Consider the following 17,281-nt stretch of genomic DNA (forward strand, 5'->3'; position numbering starts at 1 on the left):
TTGTGGAGAAAAGGGGTCCCTAGTGCATTGTTGGTGGGATTACAGACTGGTACATCCACTATGGAAAGCAGTATGGAACTTCCTCAGAAAACTAAAAATGGATCTGCCTTCTGACCCAGCAATTCCACTGCTGGGACTCTATCCTAAGAACCCTGAGACACCAATCCAAAAGGACCTATGCATTCCAATGTTCATAGCAGCACAATTTATAATAGCTAGATGCTGGAAGCAACCAAGATGCTCATCAGTAAATGAATGGATCAAAAAACTATGGTACATTTACACAATGGAATTCTATGCAGCAGAAAGAAAGAAGGAGCTCCTACCCTTTGCAACAGCTTAGATGGAGCTGGAAAACATTATGCTAAGCAAAACAAGCCAGGCAGTGTAAGACAAATACCATATGATCTCACCTTTAACAGGAACCTAAACAACAAAACAAAGAAACAAGCAAAATATAACCACAGACACTGAAATAGAGGACAGGCTGACAGTGACCACAGGGGAGAGAAGAGGGAATTTCAGGGGACAATGGGAAAGATTCACGGGAAGAAACTTAAAGGACACATGCACAAAAACTATGGGGAGGGTGGTAATGGGAGGGAAGTGGGGAGGGTTCGGTGGGTCAGCTGGAATGGGAGTAAAAGGGAGAAAACTGTACTTGAACAATGATTTTAAAAAAAGAGTTTATTGTAACACCAAGATATAAGTAAAAAAATGGAATAATAATAAAAAAATGGGAAAAAAACATTGTTAAAGAACAAAATTCAACCCATTAAATTTGAGGCTCTGAAGGACTTTATCAAGCAATTTATGAATCAGGAAGCATCCCTTGTAGCAACTAGCATGGTGTTCCAAGGGGTTGCACAATATAGAATGTATTTATAAGAAGACGGGTGTGGCAGGAGTGTTATTAATAAAATAAAATAAAGGATTATTTTTAGGCCAAAAAAAAAAAAGAATCAAACAGTAAAATCTAAAGCCAAAATGAAACTATCTGGTAGTATGGTTTTAAGTGTTTACCATAGGCACATATAGACACATTTTTTAAAAAGCATTTTCCATTCTGTAGACCTAGGAGAATATATCAGCCTGCCTTTATCTAGTACAAGCCACCACAGTTCAGCCCAGAGTTTGTAGGGGTGGGAGGAGGACAGATTTCGGCAGATACTGGAACACATTTGTCTTCTGAATGCCTACGCTCCTGTGTGCAGCATGGAGTAGGGGGTTTCAAGTAGTCTTTCCTGTTTCTATAAATTGGTGACTACAGCCTATAGCTGGGACCATAAAACAATAAATACGCCACATTTTAAGTTCACCAAACTGAAGTGTGGAGCCAGTCCCTTCTCTGTTAGGACTGACTCAGGGAAGCTATGTCAGCACAACCAGCAGTGTGACACTACATGCCACAACACATCACACACACACTCACACACACACAAGAATATATAGAGTTTTTTAGGATATATCTAAAACTATTAATCCCATCAGGGGAAAGAAAACAAGAGTTTCTTTTTATATGACTATTTTCAGAATATATCCTAATGATTGCCAGTATAAGTATAAAGTTCTGATGAGTAAGTTCAAGTCTATCATTAAAATCTAAAAATAATTGTATATTTAATTTTATTCAACTTATTTCTTCCCATACACACATATAAATTTATGTTTAAAAAGATTGAAAATGAACTAAGTACATCCCCTTACATAATCCTTTGATGACTTTCACCACCATGTGACATTGAGCAAACTGTCTATATTCTTGCCTTATTCCAAGTTTCAAATAATTTCTCTGACACTAGAATTCTTTTAAAAAAAATGTTCTAAAAAGATCTGGACATATGCAGCAAAATTCTAGTGTCAGTTCAGAAGCCACATTCAAGTTCAATTTTCAGTCCTACTGCTGTGCCATACTTCTGTAGAAATAGTTTATATTTGTGCACATCTCTGGCTCTTCCAAGCTATTTCATTCTCTGTTGTTTAACCTAAAGTCCTGAGGTTAAATGTGAATTTTCATAAAATACTTCAACAGAAGAAAAAAGAAGGAACATTTCAATAGTTGTAAAGAAAACTTTGGAGTACACAGTGGAATATGGAAATGCATGATTTCACTATTGAGATATTTTTGTTGAAGTTTTAAAAATACGTTCACAGGATAAACTACGAAATTATGTGTAAATCCAAAATTATCATCTCACCATTATAGGACATGAAATACTTTTATCTCCTTTTTGACATATTGCTAGACATATGTTTCCTACTTTTCAAAATCTTTGTCATAGTGGAAATCTGTCATAAGAGTAAAATTTTAAAATTGGAAAATATATCTATACTTATTGGAATGAAAAAAAAGCCAAGATAAATTAAGCATTTGCCTTTTTTAATAAATGGAATGGAATGATGTAGCTACTGATACATGCAGGATAACAAATCTCAGGATGTCTCTTTGGAAAGATTTATTTTGCTGAAAGGGCACTATATCTTTGGAATATTTGTATGTAAATTTGCCAATTACTGCTTCTCATCTCTTAATAAATACTTCAGAAGCATTACTGCTTTGAACCTAGAAAGTATTTGTGTGTATGCATGTATGTATGTGTGTTGTTATTACTTATTTAGCTTTGTACAATAATTTTTAAGGGCTCTTTCAGGGATTCTTGTACTTTTAATTGTGGTAAAAAACACATAATATACCTACCACATTAAAATTTTAAGGCTACAGTATGGTAATGTTAACTATAAGCACAATGTTGTACAGTGGATCTCAAAAACTTTTTTTCATGTTTCATGACTGAAACTTTTTGCTTGTTGAACAGCAAGTCTCTATTTCCCCCTCTACCCAAGCCCTGGTAACCACCATTCTACTTTGTACTTCTGTGACTTTGACTATTTTCGATTCCTCATGTAAGAGAAATAATGCCGAATTTGTCCTTCTATGACTGGCTTCATTCACTAAGCCTAATGTCCTCAAGGCTCACCCAAGTGGTGGCATTTAACAGGATCACCTTATTTTTAAGGCTGAATAATATTCTGCTATATTTTTTCATTTCCCATATTTGGATTTTTTTATTGTTGTTCAAGTACAGTTTTATACCTTTCCCCCTCAACCCAGCCCTCCCCACCTCCCTCCCCTGTTTCCACCCGCCCATTATTGTCCATGTGTCCTTTATAATTGTTTCTGCAAACCCTTCACCCTTTTCCCCTGAAATTCCCTCTCCTGTCCCTTCTGGTCACTGTCAACCTGTTCTCAAATTCAGTGTCTTTGGTTATATTTTGCTTGTTTGTTTTGTTGATTAGGTCCCTGTTAAAGGGGAGATAATATGGTATTTCTCTTTCACTGGCTTATTTCACTTAGCATAATGCTTTCTAGTTCTACCCATGCCGTTGCAAAGGGTAGGAGCTCCTTCTTTCTTTCTTCTGCTTAGAATTCCATTGTGTAAATGTACCATAGTTTTTTGATCCATTCATTTACTGATGGGTATCTAGGTTGCTTCCAGCACTCGGCTACTGTAAATGTGCTGCTGTAAACATTGGAGTGCATAGGTTCTTTTGGATTGGTGTCTCGGGGTTCTTAGGGTATAAGCCCAACAGTGGAATTGCTGGGTTAAAACACAGTTCCACTTTTAGTTTTCTGAGGAAATTCCATACTGTTTTTCATAGTGGTGGCACCAGTCTGCAGTCCCACCAACAGTGCACTAGGGTTCCCTTTTCTCCACAACCTCTCCAGCACTTGTTGTTTGTTGCTTTGTTTATGATGGCCATTCTGACTGGTGTGAAGTGGTATCTCATTGTGGTTTTAATTTGCATATCTCTGATAGCTAGCAATATTGAGCATCTTTTCATGTGTCTCTGGACCCTCTGTGTGTCCTCCTTGGAGAAGTGTCTGTTCAAGTCCTTTGCCCATTTTTTAATTGGGTTGCTTGTTGAATTAGAGTGGAGTCATGTGAGTTCTTTATACATTTTGGAGATAAAATCCTTGTCTGAGGTATCATTAGCAAATGTTTTCCCAGTATCATTAGCAAATATGTTTTCCCATACAGTTGGTTCTCTTTTTATTTTAATACTGTTTTCTTTGGCCATGCAGAAGCTTTTTATTTTGATGAGATCCCATTTGTTTATTCTTTCCCTCTATATCCCTTGCTCCAGGGGACATATCAGTGAAAATACTGCTGCATGAAATATATGAGATTTCCCTGCCTGTGTTCTCCTCTAGGACTTTAATGGTGTCATGGCTTATATTTAAATCTTTTATCCACTTTGAATTTAATTTTGTATATGGTGTAGTTGGTGCTCGAGTTTCACTTTGTTGCATGTAGCTGTCCAGCTCTCCCAACACCATTTGTTGAAGAGACTATTTTTACTTGATTTTATGCTGCTGCCCCTCTGTCGAAAATTAATTGACCATAGGTAGAGTCTTGGGTTTATTTCTGGGATCTCTGTTCTGTTCCATTGGTCTATCTGTCTGTTTTTATGCCAGTACCAGGCTGTTTTGATTACAGTGGACTTGTAGTACAGTTTGGTATCAGGTATTGTGATCCCTCCTACTTTGCTCTTCTTTGTAAAAATTGCAGCAGCTATTCCGGGTATTTTATAGTTTCATATAAATGTTTGGAGTGTTTGTTCTATAGCTGTGAAATATGCCATTGGTACTTTAATAGGTATTGCACTGAATCTATAAATTGCTTTGTGTAGTATGGACATTTTGATGATATTAATTCTTCCAATCCAGGAGCATGATGCATGCCTCCATTTGTTTGTCTTCCTTGATTTCTTTCTTCAGTGTTGCATAGTTTTCTAAGTACAGGTCTTTTGCCTCCTTGGTTAGGTTTATTCCTAGGTATTTTATTTTTCTTTTTGCTATATCAAATGGGATTTTTTCCCTGATTTCTGATTCTGATGTTTCACTGTTGGTTCATTTGTTTTGTTTCAATACAGAAATGCCTTTGATTTCTGTATATTGACTTTGTTTTGGGAAATCCATTTATTAGGTTGAGCAGTTTTTTGGCGTATTCTATAGGATTTTCTATGTACGCTATCATGTCATCTACAAACAATGACAATTTTGTTTACTCCTTTCCAATTTGGATGCCTTTTATTTCCTTTTCTTATCTGATTGCTGTAGCTAAAACTTCCAATACTAAATTGAACAGAAGTAGTGAAAATGGATAATACTGTCTTGTTCCTGATCTTAGTGGGAAAGATTTTAGTTTTTGCCCATTGAGTATGATGTCAGCTGTAGGTCTCTCATATATGTCCTTTATTGTGTTGAGGAATGCTCTGTCTATTCTCACTTTGCTGAGTATTTTCATTATAAATGTGTGCAGTAACTTATCAAATGCTTTTTTCCACATCTATTGACATGATCATGTAATTTTCATTTTTGCTTTTGTTTATGTATTATATTACATTTATTGATTTGCAAATATTGTACCATCCTTGCATCCCTGAGATGAATCGCACTTGGTCATGGTATATGATCTTTTTTAATGTGTTGTTGGATGCGGTTTGCCAGTATTTTGTTGAGGATTTTAGCATCCATGTTCATCAGTGATATGGGCCTGAAGTTTCCTTTGTTGTGTCTTTATCTGGTTTTAGGATTAGAATGATGCTGGCTTCATAAAAAGAGTTTGGGAGTTTTCCATCATTTTGGATTTTTTGGAATAGTCTGTAAGGGATAGGGGTTAGCTCTTTCTTAAATTCTTTGTAGAATTTTCCTGTGAAACCATCTAGTTCAGGGCTTTTGTGTGTTCGGAGTTTTTTGATTACTGCTTCAATTTCATCTGCTGTTATTGGTCTGTTAAGGCTTTCTGCTTCTTCATTGAGATTTGGAAGATTATATTTTTCTAGAAATTTGTCCATTTCATCTAGGTTTTCAAATTTCTTGGCATATAGTTCTTTGTAGTAATTTCTTACAATTTTTTGTATTTCTGTGGTATCAGTTGTAATCTATCCACTTTTATGTCTGATTGTATTTGGGTCCTATCTCTTTTTTTCTTGATGAGCCTGCTTAAAGGCTTGTTGATTTTGTTTATATTTTCAATGAACCAGTTCCTGGATTCATTGATCCTTAGAGTTGTGCTTTTAGTCTGTATGTCATTTAATTCTGCTCTGATCTTGGTTATTTCCTTCTTTTTACATGATCTGGGCTGTCTTTCTTGTTGTTCCTCATGTTCTTGTAGGTGTAGGGTTAGGTTGTTGAGTTGAAATGTTTCTCTTTGTTAGGTAGGCCTGATCACTATGAACTTCCCTCTCTGGACTGCCTTGGCTGTGTCGCATAAGTTTTGGGCTATTGTGAGTTCATTTTCATTTATTTCCAGAAACTTTTTGATTTCTTCCCTAATCTCATTCTTGATCCATTCATTGTTTAATAGTATGCTATTCAATTTCGATGGGTTTGAGCATTCGGGTTTTTTTTTTTTCCTTGAGGTCGTTTCTAGTTTCATTCCCTTGTGGTTGGACAAAATGCTTGATATGATTTCAGTTTTCTTGAATTTGTTGATGCTTGTTTTGTGTCCTATCATGTGGTCTACCTTTGATAATGATCCATGTGCATTTGAAAAGAATGTATATTTAGGGTCTTTGGGATGGAGGGCTCTGTATATATCAGTTAAGTCCGTTTCATCTGGGGCATTGTTCAGTGCCACAATATCTTTGTTGATATTTTGTTTGGAAGATCTATCCATTTTTGACAGTGGGTGTTAAAATCCCCTACTATAATTGTGTTGCTGTCAATATCTTTCTTGAAGTCCTCCAAGACTTTCTTTATGTATTTCAGTGCTCCCATGTTGGGTGCATATATTTTTACAATGTTTATGTCTTCTTGGTGGATTTGTCCCTTGAGTATTATGAAGTGACCTTGTGGGTCTCTCTTTATGGCCCTTTTTTGGAAGTCTATTTTGTCAGATATGAGTATTGCTACCCCAGCTTTTTTCTCCTGTCCATTTGCTTAGAAAATTTGTTTCCAGCCCTTCACTTTCAGTCTGTGTAGCTCTTTTGTTCTGAGGTGTGTCTGTTGTAGGCAGCATATGTGTGGGTTATGCCTTCTTATCCATTCAGCTATTCTCTGTCCTTTGATTGGAGCACTTAATCCATTTACATTTAAAGTTATTATTGATAGGTACTGATTCATTGCCATTTTTTCATACCTGTGTTTCCCTTTCTCTCTCTCTTTTCCTTCCTTTTTATAAAGCAGTCCCTTTAGCATCTCTTGCAGAGCTGGTTTGGTGGAGGTGTATTCTTTTAGACTTCTTTTGTCTGGGAAGCTCCTTATTTAGCCTTCCATCCTGATTGAGAGTCTTACTGGATAAAGTAGCCTTGTTTGCAGGCCTCTGGTTCTCATTACTTGGGATATTTCTTGCCATTCTCTTCTGGCTTGGAGTGTTTCCATTGAGAAGTCAGTTGCTAGTCTTATCAGGGTTCCCTTGTATGTTACTTCCTGTTTTTCCCTTGGTGTCTTTCGGATTCTCTTTGTCTTGGAATTTTGCCATTTTAATTATGATGTGCCTTGAAGTGGGCCTCTTTGGGTTCCTCTTGATTGGGACTCTGTGTTTCCTGGATTTGTGTGACTTTTTCTCTCATCAAATTAGGGAAGTTTTCCATCATTACTTTTTCAAATAGGGTTTCTATCCCTTGCTCTTCTTCTCTTTCTGGTATCTCTATTATACAGATATTATTGCATTTCATGTTGTCCTGCATTTCCCTTAATACCTCTTCATTCTTTCTGAGCGATTTTTTTTCTTGCTCTTTCTGTGTGTTTTTTTCCTGCCTTGTCATCCAGATTGCTGATCCGATCCTCTGCTTCATCTAGCCTGCTTTTGATTCCTTGTACTGCATTCCTCAGTTCAGAAATTGTATTCTTCATTTCCTCTTGGCCCTTGTTGATAGTTTCTATTTCCTTTTTCATGTTGATGCATTTTGCAGTGAGTTCATTGTTGTTTCCCTGTAGTTTCTGATAATTCTCTGCAAACTCATTGAACTTCCTTATAACCATTGTTTTGTACTCAATATCTGATAATTGACTTGCTTCTATTTTATTTAGCACTCTTTCTAAGGCTTTCTCCTTTTCTTTCATTTGGGGATTGTTTCTTTGTCTTCCCATTGTTTGTGAGACTCTTCTTGTTAGCCTCTGCTTCTTAAATTGATCTTTTCTGACTTCCTGGGTTTCTGGTGTGAAGTTCTATGGTAGAAGGTCTGTGAGATTCAGTGGTGTCGTCTCTTTAATCTCCTGAGCTTGCTGATCTTGGGCTGTAGTTTATGTTGGCTCTCTGTGTGTCTTTGGGTTTTGATTGTTGTTGGGTCTTTCTTTGGTGGGTCCTTCCCTCCAGCTGGTTAATTGAGGGTCGCTCCATCCCCCATGTCTTGTATTCTGTTGTGCAGGTGTGGACAGGTTGTATTGAAGCTGATTCTTCTGTGTGTACAAGGTTTTATTGCAGCTGATTCTTCTGTGTGTGTACAAGGTTTTGAGGCTTCTCTCTCCCTCTTGTTCAGTTGTTTGTTGTGGGTAATTTCTTTACCATTTAATTGTATTTCCAGATCAGTCCTGGATTGAGCTTAATGTGGCTTCTACTCCCTCCTTCACTTTCTTCCATTGTTATCTATTGGTGGTTCCTTTGTTGGAGGTTCCTTTGTTGATGGGTTTCCTCTTCCAGCAGGTGTACTGGTGTTCACAGCTCCCACCTTACAAATTCTCTGGAGTAGCAAAGCCAAATTTATCCTACTGTCTCAGTATTTGGGATGACCCCCCCTTGGGTCTAACTCTTGTCTTTTCACAGCTCCAGGTTTTATTGTCTCACCGTCTGATTTTTCAATGTCCTCTACAATTTTTGGTCTCCAATCTTCATATATGCTGGGATACGATTGGTTCTTCCTCAGAAGATCGGCTAGCTGTTTCACCTGTGCACAGGGGGAAGTGGACTCTGCTCCCATTTATCTCACCACCATCTATCCCATTGCATGTCTATACCATATTTCCTTTATCTGTTAATCTGTTGGTGGACATTTAGGTTGTTTCCACCTTGTGGGTATTATGAAAAAATGCTGCAGTGAACATGGAATGCAGATACTTCAAGATCCTGATTTCAGTATTCAGGAGTGCAATTAATTGCTGGGTGATAAGGTAGGTCTATTTTTAATTTTTTTAGCAACTTCCATACTGTTTTCCATCACAGCTGCAATATTTTACATTCCAGCCAAAAATATACCAGAGTTCTAATTTCTTTATGTCCTTGCCAACACTTAAAAAAATAGTTACCCTTAAATCTATGAAGTGATATCTCATTGTTTTCACTTACATTTCCCTGATGATACTGCTGTTGAGCACCTTTTCATATACACTTGTTATCTATTTGCATGTCTTCAGTGGAGAAATGTCTCAAATCATTTGACCATTTTAAAATTTGAGTTGTTTGTATTTTTGGTATTAAGTAGTAGGATTTTCTTGTAAATTTTGGATATTAACCCCCTTGGGAGAGAAATGATTTGCAAATATTTTCTCTGTAAGTTGGTGTTTGTTGGTTATTTTCTCTGCTGTGTAGTAGCTTTTTAATTTGATGTAAACCCACTTATCTATTTTTGCTTTTGGTATCATTTGCAAGAAGTCACGCCTAAATCAATGTTCTGAAGGTTTCCCCCCTTTTTTTTTCTCCTAGGAGTTTTCAAGTTTCATGTCTTATATTCCACTCTTTAATCCACTTGAAGTTTATTTTGCATATGACATGACATAACGGTCCAACTGTATTCTTTTACATGTGGTTATCCAGTTTTGTCAAGATCATTTTGTGAAGAGACTTTCCTTTTTCCATTGTGTATTCTTAGGACCCTTGTAGAAGATCAACTGACCATATATGCGTTGGTTTATTTGTATGGTCTCTCTATTTCATTCCATTCCATTATATATCTGTTTTATGCCAGAACTATACTGTTTTGATCATAATACCTTTGTAATATATTTTGAAATCAGGAATTATGATGCCTCCAGCTTTGTTTTTTTCTCAACATTGTTTTGGATATTCAGAGTCTTTTGTGGTTTTATATGAATTTTAGGATTGCTTTTTCTGTGTCTGTCAAATAATGCCATTGGGATTTTGATAGAGGTTGCATGGAATCAGTAGGTTACTTTAGGTAGTCTGGACATTTTAACAATATTAAGTATTCCACTCCATGACCATAGGATGTCTTTCCATTTAGTTGTGTCTTTAATTTCTTTCAGCAATGTTTTGCAGTTTTAATGTATGTCTTATGTCTCCTGAGTTAAGTATATTCCCAAACATTTTATTATTTTTGCAGCTACAAAAAATGGGATTGTTTTCTTAATTCATTTTTTCTTTTTGGATTGTTCATTATTAGTTATATTATGTATAGAAAATCAATTGCTTTTACTATGTTCATTTTCTATCCTGCAAATGTACTGAATTTTTATTAGCTTTAACAATTTTTTCTGTGGAATCATTAAAGTTTTCTACACATAATATCCTGTCAGCTGTGAACAGAGATAACTTTACTTTTTCCTTTCTGACTTGGATGCCTTTTTTCCTTGCCTAATAGTTCTGGCTAGGATATCCAGTGCTATGTTGAATAGAAGTGGTGTAATTGAGTGTCCTTGCCTTATTCAAGATCTTAGAGGAAAAGCTTTTAACTTTTGACCATTAAGTATGATGTTAGCTGTGGGCTTCTCTTATATATCCTTTACTACTTGAGGTAATTTATTTCTATTCCTAATTTGTTGAGTGTTTTTCTCATGAAAGAGTTTGAATTATGTCAAATGCTTTTTCTGAATCTTTTGAAATGATCATGTGATCTTTATCTTTCGTTCTGCTAATGTGGTGTATCACAATAACTGATTCTCACATATTGAACCATCCTTGCATCCCAGGCATAAGTCCTACCACATTATGTTGTATAATTCTTTTAATATTCTCTTTTATTTAGTTTTCTGACCTTTTTGTTGAGGATTTCTACATCTGTATTCGTCAGAAATATTGTCCTCTATTTTTCTTTTCTTTTAGTATCTTTTTCTGGCTTTGGTATCAGGGTAATACTGGCTTCATAAAATAACTTTGGAAATGTTCCCTCCCCTTCATTTTTTGGAAGAATTTGGGAAGGATTGATATTAATTCTTATTTAAATATTTGGCAGAATGCCCAGTGAAACCATCTGGTCCTTTTGTTGTTGGGAGATTTGTTGATTAGTGATTCACTCTCCTTTCTAGTTATGTGCATGTTCATATTTTCTTAGATATGAGGAACAAAAAGTCAAGATCATTTTGCCTGATGATGATCAAAGTAGACTAAAAGCAAAGATGAGTCACAGAATTTTATACTTTTAAAGTTATATTTGAATTAATAAGTCATCACATGTGGCACCTCACTGATTGTGCATAGTTCAAGTTATTAGTCCATTTGAAGTGGCATAGATGATGAATGAAGTACCTGATTACATAAGTCTTGTATATTATATAATCAGGGAAAAAACTAATGTATCTTTGTTTTACCTTAAACTGTGCTACAATGTTATTTACTATAATACATATGCAGATAGGGGAAGTATGGCAATGGCAGATAATTTTGTGATTTTGTACCAAATATGCAAAATTTTGAAAGAGTATATTCTTCAAAGTGGACTAGATGGTTTAAAACACATTGTTCTTATATCATATATATCATACATATATTATATATATAACATGTATACAATGTAATTATCTACAGTATATGTATAATATAATTTTGTATAACATTCTATTTCACAGTAATATAGAATTACTATCTCTCTATTCAGAAGTTTTGGAGAGCCACAGTTTTGAATTTGCACAGACCCCTCTTTACCTATAGGGATTTTGCCTATGTGCTTGAATAGTCTAGCATTTTCTATTTTATTTCTTCTGTTAGCAGAATCCATTCAACATTGACATCTGGCAAGCATATAAGCTTAACATGTGCACATGAACAATGATGCAATAAGCAACAGACCTATGACCGATGTTTGCTCTTACTAGCCTATACATGTACTCGTCAACCTTATAAGTGAACAATGTAGAAGAACAAGGCTTTACTAACACTGAATTAACATTGAATTTGCTAAAGACATTTGTTATTTTAAACAATGTTTAAAGAGAAAGGTAGACATAAACTGCTCGTAACATTTTTTAGAAAGTTTGACATTAGCTAACGGATATTGGGTACCCTTTGTGATGTAGTTATTGTTCTAAGTGCTTTATTTTATTGACCCAATTGCTTCTCACACAAGCTAAATGAAGAATGATTATGAAACAAAATTTATAGATAAGGAAATTGAAGCCCAAGGAGTATAAACACACAGCTAGACATGGTGGCATCAGAGTCGAACTTAGGCTGTTTGGTCCCAGAGTTTGTGCTCTTAAATCCTAATAAATGTTGCATTATAAAGCATCCTATAAGAGGCTCTAAATTATATCATTACAAAATTCTAAATTCATATATAGTATATTCATATGCTCTATCTATCTACCTATTAGTGTGTATAGCAGTGGGTTAATTATCTAAAGGCTAATGATTTGTCTAAAGAATACTGAAAAACAATTTCCCTCAATAAACATAGTTTCTAGAATCTAGAGTCTAAAATAACTAAAGCAATATAATTCACTATAACAGATATATTTAACAATCTTGATCATTAAATGTTTCAGTGTTAGTATTATTAAATGTTTGTGGTTCAGAAGTTACTTGTTCTTTCTGAATAAACAATGAATAGTGAAACTCTAATTTATTGCAACAGGAAACAATATCTTGTCTGGGAAGTAGCTGAGGCCTTTTGCTCATCCTCATTTTTCACCTTAGAGTATTCTTTGTTTACCATGCCTTTATGTATGGCAGAATTAACTTTTCTCAAATTATTTTTATGTTCTCTGTGATAGTAGTAAACTTGGTAATATTTTAAATTCTTAATATGCTTATTTTAACAACATTCTCCCTGTCATGGTTTTTCATTAAATGTTGTTTTACATATATGTGTATGAATATGTGTGTACTTGTGTGGCCATGTGCATATACATGTGTATATATATATATATATATATATATATATATATAGTGTGTATATATATCTAATCAAGAGGAAATATATGTATAAATATATATGTGTGTGCATATATGTGCATGTGTATGTCTAATTAACAGGAAACCCAAATTGAGGGGACATTCTGTAAAATACTTGGCTTATATTCATCAAAAATATCAACATACTTAAATTAAAGAAAACTGGAAGAACTCTTCCAGATTAAAGGAGACTAATGAGACTGTTGGAGGAGGTCAGTGAGAGGATGTGACCACCAGTTGAGCCACAAGCTAGACCCAGTCAATTAGAGGGTCCTCCCTCCCTCCCTTATCCTTAGAATGTGTTAAACCCACCTTTCCCATAGCTGGTGCCATTTTGAGAATACAGCCTTGAGAGAGCAAGATGTTGTTGAGGCTGTCTCTACAGTATTATGTGACTAATCCAGTTAAGGCTTCTATATAAACTTTTAAGATTCTAGAGTCTAGATAGAAATCAACTTGTCTTGTGGTTGCCAAAGACAAGCCTCACATGTAAGTTCCTTTGCTTGTTAAATTGGCTACCCATCAATCTGCAGTGACCTGCTTCTCTTCAGTTTCTCCTAGCCTTCCATGTATAGGGGACTAGTTTTAGATTTTACTCAGGAAACTTCCAATATGGAACCAACAGAGAGGTTTGCTATTAAATTCAAATTATAATTTTGGATTGGGTTCAGGACCAGATTTGACATTCTATAATGGACACTAAGAGTTAATTGGCATAATTAGAAAATAGGGTTTTTTACATTGATGTTAATATCTTTTTTTTTTACATTGATGATAAATGTACTGTGGTTATTTAAGAAAATGTTCTTGTTTTTCTGAAAAATACACTAAGCATTTGGAAGCAATATAATTGCAACTTACTCTCAGATTCAGAAAAATATATAGATAGATACCCACATACATACTTACAGAAAAGTAGAGAATAACCAAAGCAATGTTGTAAAAAATTAACATTTGGGAAAGCTTTACAGTTTGCACTATTTTTGCTGTAAGCCTTAAGTTATATGACCAAAAAAAAAAAAGCCAAGGTCAAAGTTTTCTTTCATGCCCTCATTTTACTTTATGACTCTTTCACATTTGACATTGCTCAACACTACTCTTGAAAACTCTTGTTCCCTGAATTGCATGATACTGAATTCTTTGATGCTATATGCACTTCTTGAGGCTATTCTGAAAGCACTGCTTTTCCCTAGAGCTTCTGGTCTTTTTGCTCTATACATTCCCTAACTAATAGTATCTAGTTCTGTGTATTACACTGCCACCTTGGGAGTTAAGGAGTCTTAAATTTTTTTATCTATCTCAAACCTATATTTTTCCTTGTGTTCTCTGCCTTTTTAACCCCTTCTTACTGCTTCTTTAACCTTTTCTTAATAGATGCCCTCACCTAAATTTTCCATAAGCAAGTTATTCTGAACATGTTCAAAGCTGTATGGTATTTTGCTCTTGAAACCCAAATGCCACTTCTGTGTTTTTACTTATTTATTGCATCTGTCATCCCATTCAAAAATGTGATTGCCTCTTAAATGATACACACCAGGTTCTATACTGGAAATTCCTTAATCTCTATTGTCTCCATTCAAACTGACACTTACTCATTCAACAAATATTTATTTTATTTGTATTCAGTACTTGGACCCTCTAGAGCAGTGAACAAGATGTATGTAGCTCAGTTTTGATGAGGCTTACTTTCTGTTGGGAAAAGAAGACAACTAGATATAAGTCCTCTTAAGAACTTAAAGAAATTTGTGTTACCAAGTACAATAGCATACAGATTCAGTGTCAATCTGGGAAATAAAGGGAGAAAAGAAAAAATCAATTATCCCTTATCCATTATACATTATCCCTTGCCGTTATATGTTATGACAATTTACTGCCACCAGTGAGATCAATTTAAAATGCACTTCTGGCCCTGATTGGTGTGGCTCAGTGGATTGAGTGCCAGCCTGAGAACCAAAAGGCTGCCAGTTTGATTTCCAATCAGGGCACATGCCAGAGTTGCAGGCCAGGTCCCCGGTCGGGGCCATGGGAGAGACAACTGATTGATATATTTCTCACACATTGATGTTTCTCTCCTTCTCTTCCCCTCTCTCTAAAAGTAAATAAATAAAATCTTTAGAAAAATAAAATAAAAATTCACTTCTGATCATAGTATACCTCTTCTCTGTTTAAAATTCCTCAGTAGTCCTCCACTGGCCATAAGGCAGCCTTCAAAGACCTTGACAAGGCTTCACAGTAGTTCACACCCTGGCCTCTGCTTACCCAAAGGTTCCTTTTGTTTGTTTGTCCTGCTCTCACTCCCCCTACTCTCCTCACATTTTTCTGAAGCCCCTTGAATAACTTGATTTTGCCAGAGTGCTGTACTCTTTCCTACTCTGCTGATATACCACTGGACCTGGTGCATACTTCTATAATGCTAATGACACCCAATTGCAGATTTTATGGATGTTTTTCTTTACTGGGCTCCTGAAGGTAGAAAAAGCATATTGATTTTTAAGTTCGCAATATTTACTATACTTGGTGCATAACCAGTGTCCGCAAATATTATTGAAATGATTAAATAAAAACACCATTGTGGATTATCCCATAAAGTATGGAACAAATGAAATGTATTTTGAATGTTTAGAATTTATAATTGGTAACAATTACATTGTATTGCCGGGCATGTGTAATGCTGATATCCAACTGCATCATAATTTAAATACACTTACTGAATCTGCAAAAGCAGTTCCTCCACAAATACAGCATCCCAAGCAGAATATCATTTTCTGTAAAAATATGCTTTTATTCAGCTCTCAAATTCTTACTAATTTGACATTCTATTCATTTGTACATAAAAACCAAACCAAGTAAATACATAAATAATATATATTAATCAGTCCTGTTTTTAAACTCTCTGCTTTGACCCATGTACTTCAAGCTTGGCCCTAGGCCAAAACGGTTTTGAAGGTGAGGTAGGTTTGTAGTGTTTTTTTGGAATGGTTATCTACTGTTTTAAAGTAGGAGTTATAGCCCTGGCTGGCGTAGCTCAGTGGATTGAGCACGGGTTGCGAACCAAAGTGTCGTAGGTTCAATTCCCAGTCAGGGCACATGCTTGGGTTGCAGGCCATGACCCACAGCAACTGCACATTGATGTTTCTCTCTCTCTATCTCCCTCCCTTCCCTCTCTAAAAATAAATAAATAAAATATTTTTTAAAAAGTAGGAGCTATAATGATAGTGTCTTCACATTTTCTGTGGAATATTTAAAAACTCACTGATGGAGTCACATTGAAGGAGAAAAGAGGAGTACATAAATCTTTCTTTGTTATATTTTGAAATGAAAATAAAATGTGAAGAGTCCTTTCACATCTTCCCTTTCCATATCTATAGGCAGACCTCATTTATTGCACTTCACAGATACTATATTTTTTTACAAATTGAAGGTTTATGGCAGCCCTGCATTGAGCAAGTCTATGAACACCACTTTCCAACAGCCTCAGATGATGGTTAGCATTTTTAGCAATAAAGTATTTTAACTAAGTACATTTTTAGACATAATGCTATTGATTGCATACTTAATACACTACAGAATAGTGTAAGCATAACTTGTGTATGCACTGAGAAACCGAAGGGTGTGGGCAACTCACTTCATTGTGATATTTGCTTTATTGTGGTAGTCTAGAATGGAACCTACACTATCTCCAAGGTATGTCTGTACTTGAGAATAAAAAACAAAACAATTGTTTTGCCTTTCTAATTTTACCAGATGTATCTTAAAATTAGTGCTATTTGTTTCACCCTTTAATGAACAACAGTTCTTTTAAAAATATTGCTATTTGAAAAATTTAAACATTTTATTCACATGCAGAGGTGTTCTGTAAAATGGAATCCAAAGGGACAATTTGTATAGTTGCTTTATTTTGAAAATTGAGTGTTTTCTGATGACTGTGCAAAGAGATTTTTGTAGTAAGAGCAGTAACTTACAAACATGGTTGAATGATGCATGGACATGGACAAATGTAGGGGTTGACTCTGGGAGTGGGGGATGGGCTAGACAGAAGAGAACAAAGGGTAAAATTTAAGACAACTGTAATAGAAAAAAATAAAAATTATCTAATAAAAAATTAAATGGGACAACAGAAATTTATAGCTAATTGGTTAGAGTTCTTTCTATCGGTAGGGAAAGGTAAGGAATATCTGAAATGATTAAGAACAAAGACTTGGGCCAGGGTG

The sequence above is a fragment of the Phyllostomus discolor genome, chromosome X (genome assembly GCF_004126475.2).
Source record: "Phyllostomus discolor isolate MPI-MPIP mPhyDis1 chromosome X, mPhyDis1.pri.v3, whole genome shotgun sequence".
NCBI lineage: Eukaryota > Metazoa > Chordata > Mammalia > Chiroptera > Phyllostomidae > Phyllostomus > Phyllostomus discolor.